Raw genomic sequence first — 8,433 nt, 5'->3', positions numbered from 1 at the left:
TGAGACCTTTATTTGTTCAAATAATAATAATAATAATTAAATATTTTTATGAAATGCCGCTCGAGGCTATTTTTTTTGGGTATAGAAATAAAAGTGATGATATATTCTAACATTATAATTTTTGGTATTTTTTAAAATTGTGAAAAGTATATAAATTGAAAGGTCTGATTTTTTTGTATCTCAAATTTTTTAATATAAATCGGACGGTCCGATTTATATACTTCTACAAATCAGACAGTTCGATTTTTATATTTCTAATAAATTGGATGGTCTAATTTTTATTTCTCTAATTAAACAATTCTACATTTAAAAATAACTGAATAACACCCCAACAATTTATATTTTTAAAAAACATAGTTACCACTCCAATATTAAAAACAAAAAGTTCACCCCTCGAAGCATACTTTTACTTTACTGGTATATATACACACGATTCCATTTTATTGTAAAGCCATTTCTTAATGTATTTTATTTAAAGTTAATAATATTTGCAGATACTTTGATTGAGATAATTGGGTTTTTGGGGTGGGGGGTGGGGTGTTGTTTTACAACTCCCTTTAAACAAGGGAACTTTAGTTATAAGCGGTAGTTGGTAATTGAATATTTAGGGTTACTAAAAGTGTTTGTATCTTGTGTCAAGTGTGTACATGTATGTATTGTATAATCATAACAAAATGTTTTTGGTATTAAAATATAGGAAACATTTCAAGTGCACCGGGAAGTACCGGTGCACCAGTTATTTTAACCGTTGATTTCAATTAATATATATTATATATATTTTTTATAATTCAGATCAATGGTTAAAACAACTGGTGCACCGGTACTCCCGGTGCACTTGAAATGTTTCCTAAAATATAATCACAACAAATTTGATTAAATGCAGTAATGCACTTTCTTCCAAATTGGATTATGGTTTGTGGATCATAATAACCGCGGCACATATGCACAAGTCTTTTATTTTTATTTTTTTTGTACAAATGTTATTGCTGATTTTGGTGAGCGTACATGATTATTGATTAATGGGCTCAATCAATGGTCCACGCAGAATATAGATGAAGCAACAAAAGTAGAATGCCCAATTATAAAATAGCAACATTTGATGGAAAAGGAAGCCCAATCATAAAACCCTAACTACACATCTTACTAACTAACTTTGCCTAAATTGAGTAGCACTTCATTTATTTCCTTACTTTTATATTTTAGCATTAATTAAGTGTATTATTTCGATTGAATTAGTACTGCTTTAAGGTAGCATTTGGGGGAAGGATATTGAGAGATGGAAACTCAGGTGCAGTCGACTTTACGTGAAGTTGATAACTAAGAGCCATTAGATGATTTGATTGATTTGACTAAATTTTTATCTAACGGCTCTCGACTATTAACTTCACGTGAAGTCGACTGCACCTGAGTTTTCACCATATTAAAATTGAGATGGAAGGATTGGTGAATCAACGGAGTTATAAATCTCAAAAAAAATAAAAACAAAACAAAGAAAAATAAGATCTTCTCAATATAAGAGATCCAAACAAATCAAAAGATAAAGTTGACATAAGATCGGAAGGAAGTTTTTGTCCCTTCTTTGCTATATGGTCTGCTGCATAATTGGCTTTTCTGAGCGAATGGCTCCATCTCACATTATGAATTTTTCTTGACAAAATTTTAATATCTTCCATCAAAGTAATGCAAGGATGAGTGGAAGGATACCATTCTTTACAAAACTTTATAGCCATAAGTGAATCAGACTCAACAATAATATGTTGCATCCCTTTAGTGATAGCTATCTGAAACCCTTTAATAATACCCCATAATTCTGCATGCATAATTAAACAACTTCCAAGGTTGCAAGAGAAAGCCGAGATGAACCTACCCAAATGATCTCGGAACAAGCCTCTACATGTTGCATTATTGTTATGTATATAAAATGATCCATCTGTGTTGAGCTTAATAAATTTTTCTGGAGGAGATATCCATCTAATAAGACACTCTTGACTCTTCTTTGTAATTTTGAATTTCTTCATTATATTGAGGATCTCCTGTGTTCTTATGTTAACCAACTCATAGATAGTTACTGGATATGAATAAGCTCCTTCAAAGACCCATTTATTGCGGCTATACCAAAGAGATGAGATTGTAACACCAAAACGTGTGGCCCACTCTTTATCCTTTGTCAAGTTACTAATGAGCCAATTCTGAGTAGATAAGTTGAAGAACTCTGGATCACTATTTTGAGAAAATAAAAGTCTCCATGTCTCTTTAGTTAGAGTACAATCTCTAAGCACGTGCATGGTTGATTCTTCAACATCACCACACCTCGGACGATTAAGATTAATTGACAAATACCTTCTTCTCCTTTCCATGTTAGTTATAATGGCTTCGTGAGCAACTAACCAAAAGAAGGCTCTAATTCTTTTCGGACCGCACCAGCTCCATGCCAACTTGAACACTCTATCAGAAGGTGCTTACTCCTCAAGAATAGCGTTATAAGCTATTTTTATAGGTTAAATATTCCATTGGCAGAGGGCGCCCAAGCAACACGATCAGAGTTCTTCCAAGGAGAGGGCGGAGATATGGCTAAGATGCTGCCCACCACTTGCTTCGGGAGATACTCTTGCAGCTTCTTTTCATCCCAATCACCTGAGATAGCAAGAAAATCCATTAGATTTGTATAGTTATCAGTAGGAGTAATTACCTTAGTTGCATGTTAGTCAAATCTCCCAATAATTGGCACCCAGTTGTGCTCCCAAAATCTGATTCGAGATCCATTACCAACTCTCCAAGTTGTATTTTCTGCCACCTTATCCCAAGTTGCACAAATGCCCTTCCACAAATTGAAAGAGTTTCTTTTTCTTGTAATATTGGGTAAAATATCACTTCCACAATTATATTTAGCTCTTATGACTCTTCCCCATAAAGTATCATTTTTTTCAATGAGACCCCAACCTACTTTCATCATAAAAGCATGGATGAGGTCTTTGGCATGACGTATTCCAAGACCACTAGCATTCTTGAGCTTACTAATTTGCTTCCAACTAATAAGGTGGATCTTCTTAACTTGCTCTGTATCACCCCAAAAAATTTTTTTGTATTTTTTGTCAATCAAATTACAAGTAGAAGAAGGCAGATAAGCAATTTGCATAGTATACTAGGAATAAAGGAAATGATAGATTTCACCAGAGTGGTTCTTCTGGCAAGAGATAAATTAGAGGCTTTTCAACCATTGAGTCTGGCATTGATGTTATTAATGATCCCACTATATGTAATATTGCTAACTTTTGTGTGCAGGAGAGGAATTCCTAAGTATTTTTCAAGGTCATCAGTTCTGGTGAAATTAAGAGTGTTGCTAATTTCGCTTCAAACACAATTACCAACATTGTTAGAGAAAAAGATGCGGGTCTTTTTATTATTCACTTTCTGGCTCGAGCTTTGGCAAAAGGCATCAAGAACCTTCTTAATGACTTCAGTTTGATCCATTTTAGCCTCCTCAAAGAGAATAAGATCATCAACAAAGTATAAGTGAGACAAAATTGGTCCACCTTTTTTTATTAAGATGGATTTCCAAAAGTTATGCTCCACAGCTGCATTTATGAGGTGGGACAGCCTTTCCATACAAAGTACAAAAATGTACAGGGATAAGGGGTCGCCTTGACGAATCCCTCTAGACGGCAAGAATTCATCAAGAGCCTTTCCATTTCAAAGCACTCTCATTCTAACAGTGAAAATACAAGCAACAACAAGATCAATGATATGATGGGGTATACCAATATCAAGGAGGTGTCTCTCATGAAGCTCCATTTAAGCCTATTATAAGTCTTTTTTAAATCAATTTTAATTATCATCCATCCTTTGACTTCTTTCTTGTTTCTCATTGAGTGAATAACTTATTGGGTAATTATAATATTATCTGAACTGTGCCTTCCAGAAACAAAACTGCATTGAGTAGAAGAAATCAATTTTTCTATCACTCTTCTCAGACGTCTGGCTAGCAACTTGGTAATAACCTTATAAGAAACATTACACAAACTGATAGGCCTCATTTGTTTGAGAGAGAAAACAGGTTCAAATTTTGAAATCAAAATAATTAGTGTCTTATTTATCTCTCCTACCTTATGAGGGTGAGAGAAGATGTCTTCAACCAATCTGTACAAATAAGTCTCTACCGAATCCCACTTACTTTGATAGAAGACCGCATGTATACCATCCCTCCCTGGAGAATTAATACAGTAAGACGTAGCCATTATTTTTAGAGAATCTCTATCAGTAATCCAATTACCCAAATCATCTTGCAGAGAAGTGATTTTGTTCCTCCTCCTACGCACCATAGTGATACTATGAAAATACTTAGTATTTCTATCACAAAATTCAATTTTCTTGCACCTTGATTTTTGGAACCACAATAATTTCTCCTGTGTGAGAATTTCTTCATATTCCTTCGAAAGATTAGCTTTAAGATTATCCAGAAATTTGTTTATATTTGGTGATTAGAGATTGAAAATTAAATTTTAATTTCTGTTCTTAAAAATTTTAATCCCTTCAATACTTTTACAAAATGAAAATACATGAAACCAAAATTTTAAAAAACGTAGAGTGAAGTTTAACAATAATTTCTTCTAAAAATACCCTCATTCAACCTTTTAAATTTCAATTCTATCCTCCCACAACCACCATCTCCCTTCTCCTCCAACTATCGCCGCCCCATATTTTTCAGCCATTACCGTCCTCCTCTTCGGTAATCGATACAATAGCAAAAAAAGTAAATCTAACACAACTCAACTTTAGTAATCAATACAACACAATAGAAAAGAAAAATAAAACAGAAAAGTGAACTAGAGAAGAACAGTGAATTTTCTGTCATCAACAAAAACGAACAGCGAAACTCATGAATGATGACGGAAGAGGGGGGAAGGGAAAGGGATGGCTAGATTTAGAATTTTTTATTTTTTTAATTAATAAAGATATTTTAGTAATTTCAAATATTTTAATTAATCTCTATTTTTATCTCAAATCAAATAGGATATGAGACATAACTCAATCTTGTGCATTTTACACTAAACACAATACTAAAAGAGTTTAGAACTTATTTCAGTCTCTATCTCTCAATCTCCTGTCTCTCTTTCAAAAGCTACTTATTGTCCGTTTGACGAAATGTGGAATCATTACGATGATCAATCATAACATGTATGAAAGGTGGAAAAAATATGGAAAAGTATAGGAAATTAAGTGTCTAATCAGCTAAGAATTGAACAACTCAATTAATTATAACTATTAATAATTAATTTTAAATTTTTTAAATTCAAAATTCGAATAAAAGAAACTGATAAGCAAACCTAATTAATAACTGTAAAAGCATTTCTCTTCTCTCCCACATTAACCTACACACTCCCAACAACAACACACACAGACCCTTCTCCCTTAACCTCAGGCCCTCTTCGCCGCCCTGCCCTCACCCAATATGACCTCAAGAAGCTCGCCGTTGACAGGGTCGTGGAGTACGTCAAGTCCGGCATAGTCCTCGGCCTCGGCACCGGCTCCACCGCCGCCTTCGTCGTCGCCAAGCTTGGTCATCTCCGCTCCACCGGTCAACTCTCCAACATCATCGGCGTCCCTACCTCCAAACGCACTGAGGAGCAAGCACGCTCCCTTAGAATCCCGCTCTCTGTCATCGACGACAATACTCGCCATCGACGGCATCGACGAGGTGGACTCGACCTCAACCTTGTAAAAAGCCGCGACGACGTTCTTCTCTGCGAGAAGATGGTGGAGGCCATCTTCGACAAGTTCGTTGTGGTAGTCGACGAAACGAAGCTCATGTCAGGGTTCGGCGGTAGTGACCTTGCGATGCCAATGGAGGTGGTGCAGTTCTGCTGGAAGTACAATCTGGTTCAGTTTCAGGAGTTGTTCAAAAAAAAAAAGAGTGGTAGAGCATGGGCTGTTCTTGAACAATTGCAAAAGTATATAAAAAAAAACGTCCATTTAATATGAAAAAAAATCCTAATACTTAACAGAAGAAATATCCAGTTATATTTTGGCAAAAACAATTAGATACAATAATTTTTTTATTAGTTTTAAATGATTCTTTTTTCTATGTTTTGTATGTTTTTTTTTAGGATTTGGATGATTCTTTTTATTAGTTTTGGATGATTCTTTTTCCTATATTTTGTATGTTTTTTTTCTTAGAATTTGGATGATTATTTATCTTATGTTTTGGTATTTTTTTTTTGAGTTTCGAAGTTTTTTTGGAAAGAAGAATTAGAGTTTGCGTAATAAATGGTAAAAGTTGAATTAGAGTAAAGGCCCGTCGGGAAGCTTTAAAAGTAAATTTTTTGAGCTTTTGACTTATGAAAAATAGTAGTATTAATGTCTCGTGCAATTTTCAAAACCAAATTGCAGCTTTTTAAGAAGCTATTTAGGAGCTTATAGAGAAGTTAAAAATAATGACTTCTCTCATAATAAATTTTTTTTTATCATATTTCTTTTAAAATAAATACTTTTAGAACTAAAAATCCAAAAATAAAATAATTTATTTATAAACTACTTTTAATATAGTCATTTATTATTTAAACTATTTTTAATTAAGTCGTTTATTCATGTAAAGTACAATTTAAAATTATTTGTTGACTTATTGTTAGGTACATCTGTTGATTTTTTAACGGAATTTAAAAAATATTTATGAGTTAAATCTCAAAGTAATTCCTAAACTTGTACTTGAGTCTTAAAGTGATCCCTGAAGTTAATAATTATTCAAATTTGTCTCCAAAATCGTCTTTCAGAACTCATAGTAATCCCTAAAATAATTTCCGTCCATCTTTACCATTGGAGATGACTGAAATCACGTCATTTTGTATTTAAGAAAACCCTTTTGAGTCCCCTCCCCAACCAGCACTATTCTTCTTCAATTGGGCCTCCAACCTCCAACCCAATCCCAACAACTACTCTCACACGCACCACTGTTACACCGCATAACCGACTCCCTTCTCTCTCACTCCCTCTTCTCCACCGCTCCAACAACCTCCCCGACTCCTTCATTTGCAAATTCATCATTGCTCTCGGCAATCATGGTGATATCAGGGGCGCCATTTACTGGTTCCACAAAGCCAAGAGCTTTTCACATGGCTAATACTTGTTATCCTGTAACGCCGTCTTGGGTGTTCTTGTAAGAGCCAATCGGATCAATTTGTTAAAGTTTATTTTTGACCAGGTTGTGGAGGAGGGTGTATTTGAGCTCGACGTGTTCACTTATACTACCATGATTAGGGGCTTCTACAAAATAGACATGGTCCACAGTGTACTCAAGGTGTTCGATGAAATGCGCTATGCGCCCAATTCGGTTACTTACAACACTTTGATTCACAGGTTTTGTAAGAATGGTGATATGGAGGGTGCCAAGAGGATTTTTGATAGAATAATGAAAGTAGGGGGTCAGAGTTGTAAGCCGGATATGGTGACTTATACCATTTTGATTGATGGATATTCAAAAAAAGGTGAGTTCTGCGAAGCTTTGGAGTGTATGGAGGAGATGGTAAAATAGGGTTGTCATCCAAATGTGTTCATTTATAATGCGTTGATTGAAGGCCTTTGCTTGGATGAGAATGTGGACGAGGCCATGAAGATGATGATTAGGATGCGGTTGAATGGTTTAGAAGACAATGTTATCACAAACACCAGCATCATGAATGATTTTTGCATTGTGGGGAGGTCTAAAGAAGCTATCATGCATTTGAAGAAAATGGACGTCGTTTCATTCCTCTCTAATGATAAGGATAGACAGAAATTATTTTAGGAACCACTATGAGTCTCAGAAAACAATTTTAGGGACGAATTTGAGTAATTATTAATTTCAGAGTTCACTTTAAAACTCGAGTGTAAATTTAGGGACTACTGTGAGATTTAACTCAATATTTATCGTATTAAGTTATAACGCAGACTTACGTCTTATTACTACCGCGTGAACCTTTTACCTTAATTAGTTCAGCAATAATAACATTAATGGTTCATGTTTTGTATATCACTGCCTCTGGAATTAACACACATTGGCTAGCTAGGTCAATTTTGAAATTGAAGAGTTAGATTAGAGCAGAATCGTGTGAAGTGCAAAGTGTGGAGTAGTCTTGTTTAATTTGCAGTTGCCTCGTGTAATTTGCACATATTGACCAAGCTTCCGTGGATTGCGCGGTTAAGCGAAAATATTTTGTACAACAAAACATGTATGAATACTTCTAGTTTCTAAGTCAACCATGACACAAAGACCTTCAAAACTACTATTCAGACAAAAGAATCATTTTTATCCCGAATGTTTAGAATAAGTGTACTTAATGTTGTCACTAATGTCTCAATGTTATACCATCATTACCTCAATAAAAAATTATTAATGAGGGTGATCTCATATATGATATATGTGACAAACTTTTAATTTGGTGTGCAATCTGCTGGCTTGAA

General features: G+C 34.6%; 1 pseudogene; it reads left to right on the top strand.

The window, feature by feature from the left end:
* Positions 2,960-8,433, top strand: part of LOC110268495 — a 24,890-nt pseudogene continuing 19,416 nt past the window's right edge.

This window comes from Arachis ipaensis, chromosome B10, assembly GCF_000816755.2.
Source record: "Arachis ipaensis cultivar K30076 chromosome B10, Araip1.1, whole genome shotgun sequence".
NCBI lineage: Eukaryota > Viridiplantae > Streptophyta > Magnoliopsida > Fabales > Fabaceae > Arachis > Arachis ipaensis.
The sequence above is the reverse complement of the archived record's forward strand: the minus strand, read 5'-3'. Positions and strand labels throughout refer to the sequence as shown.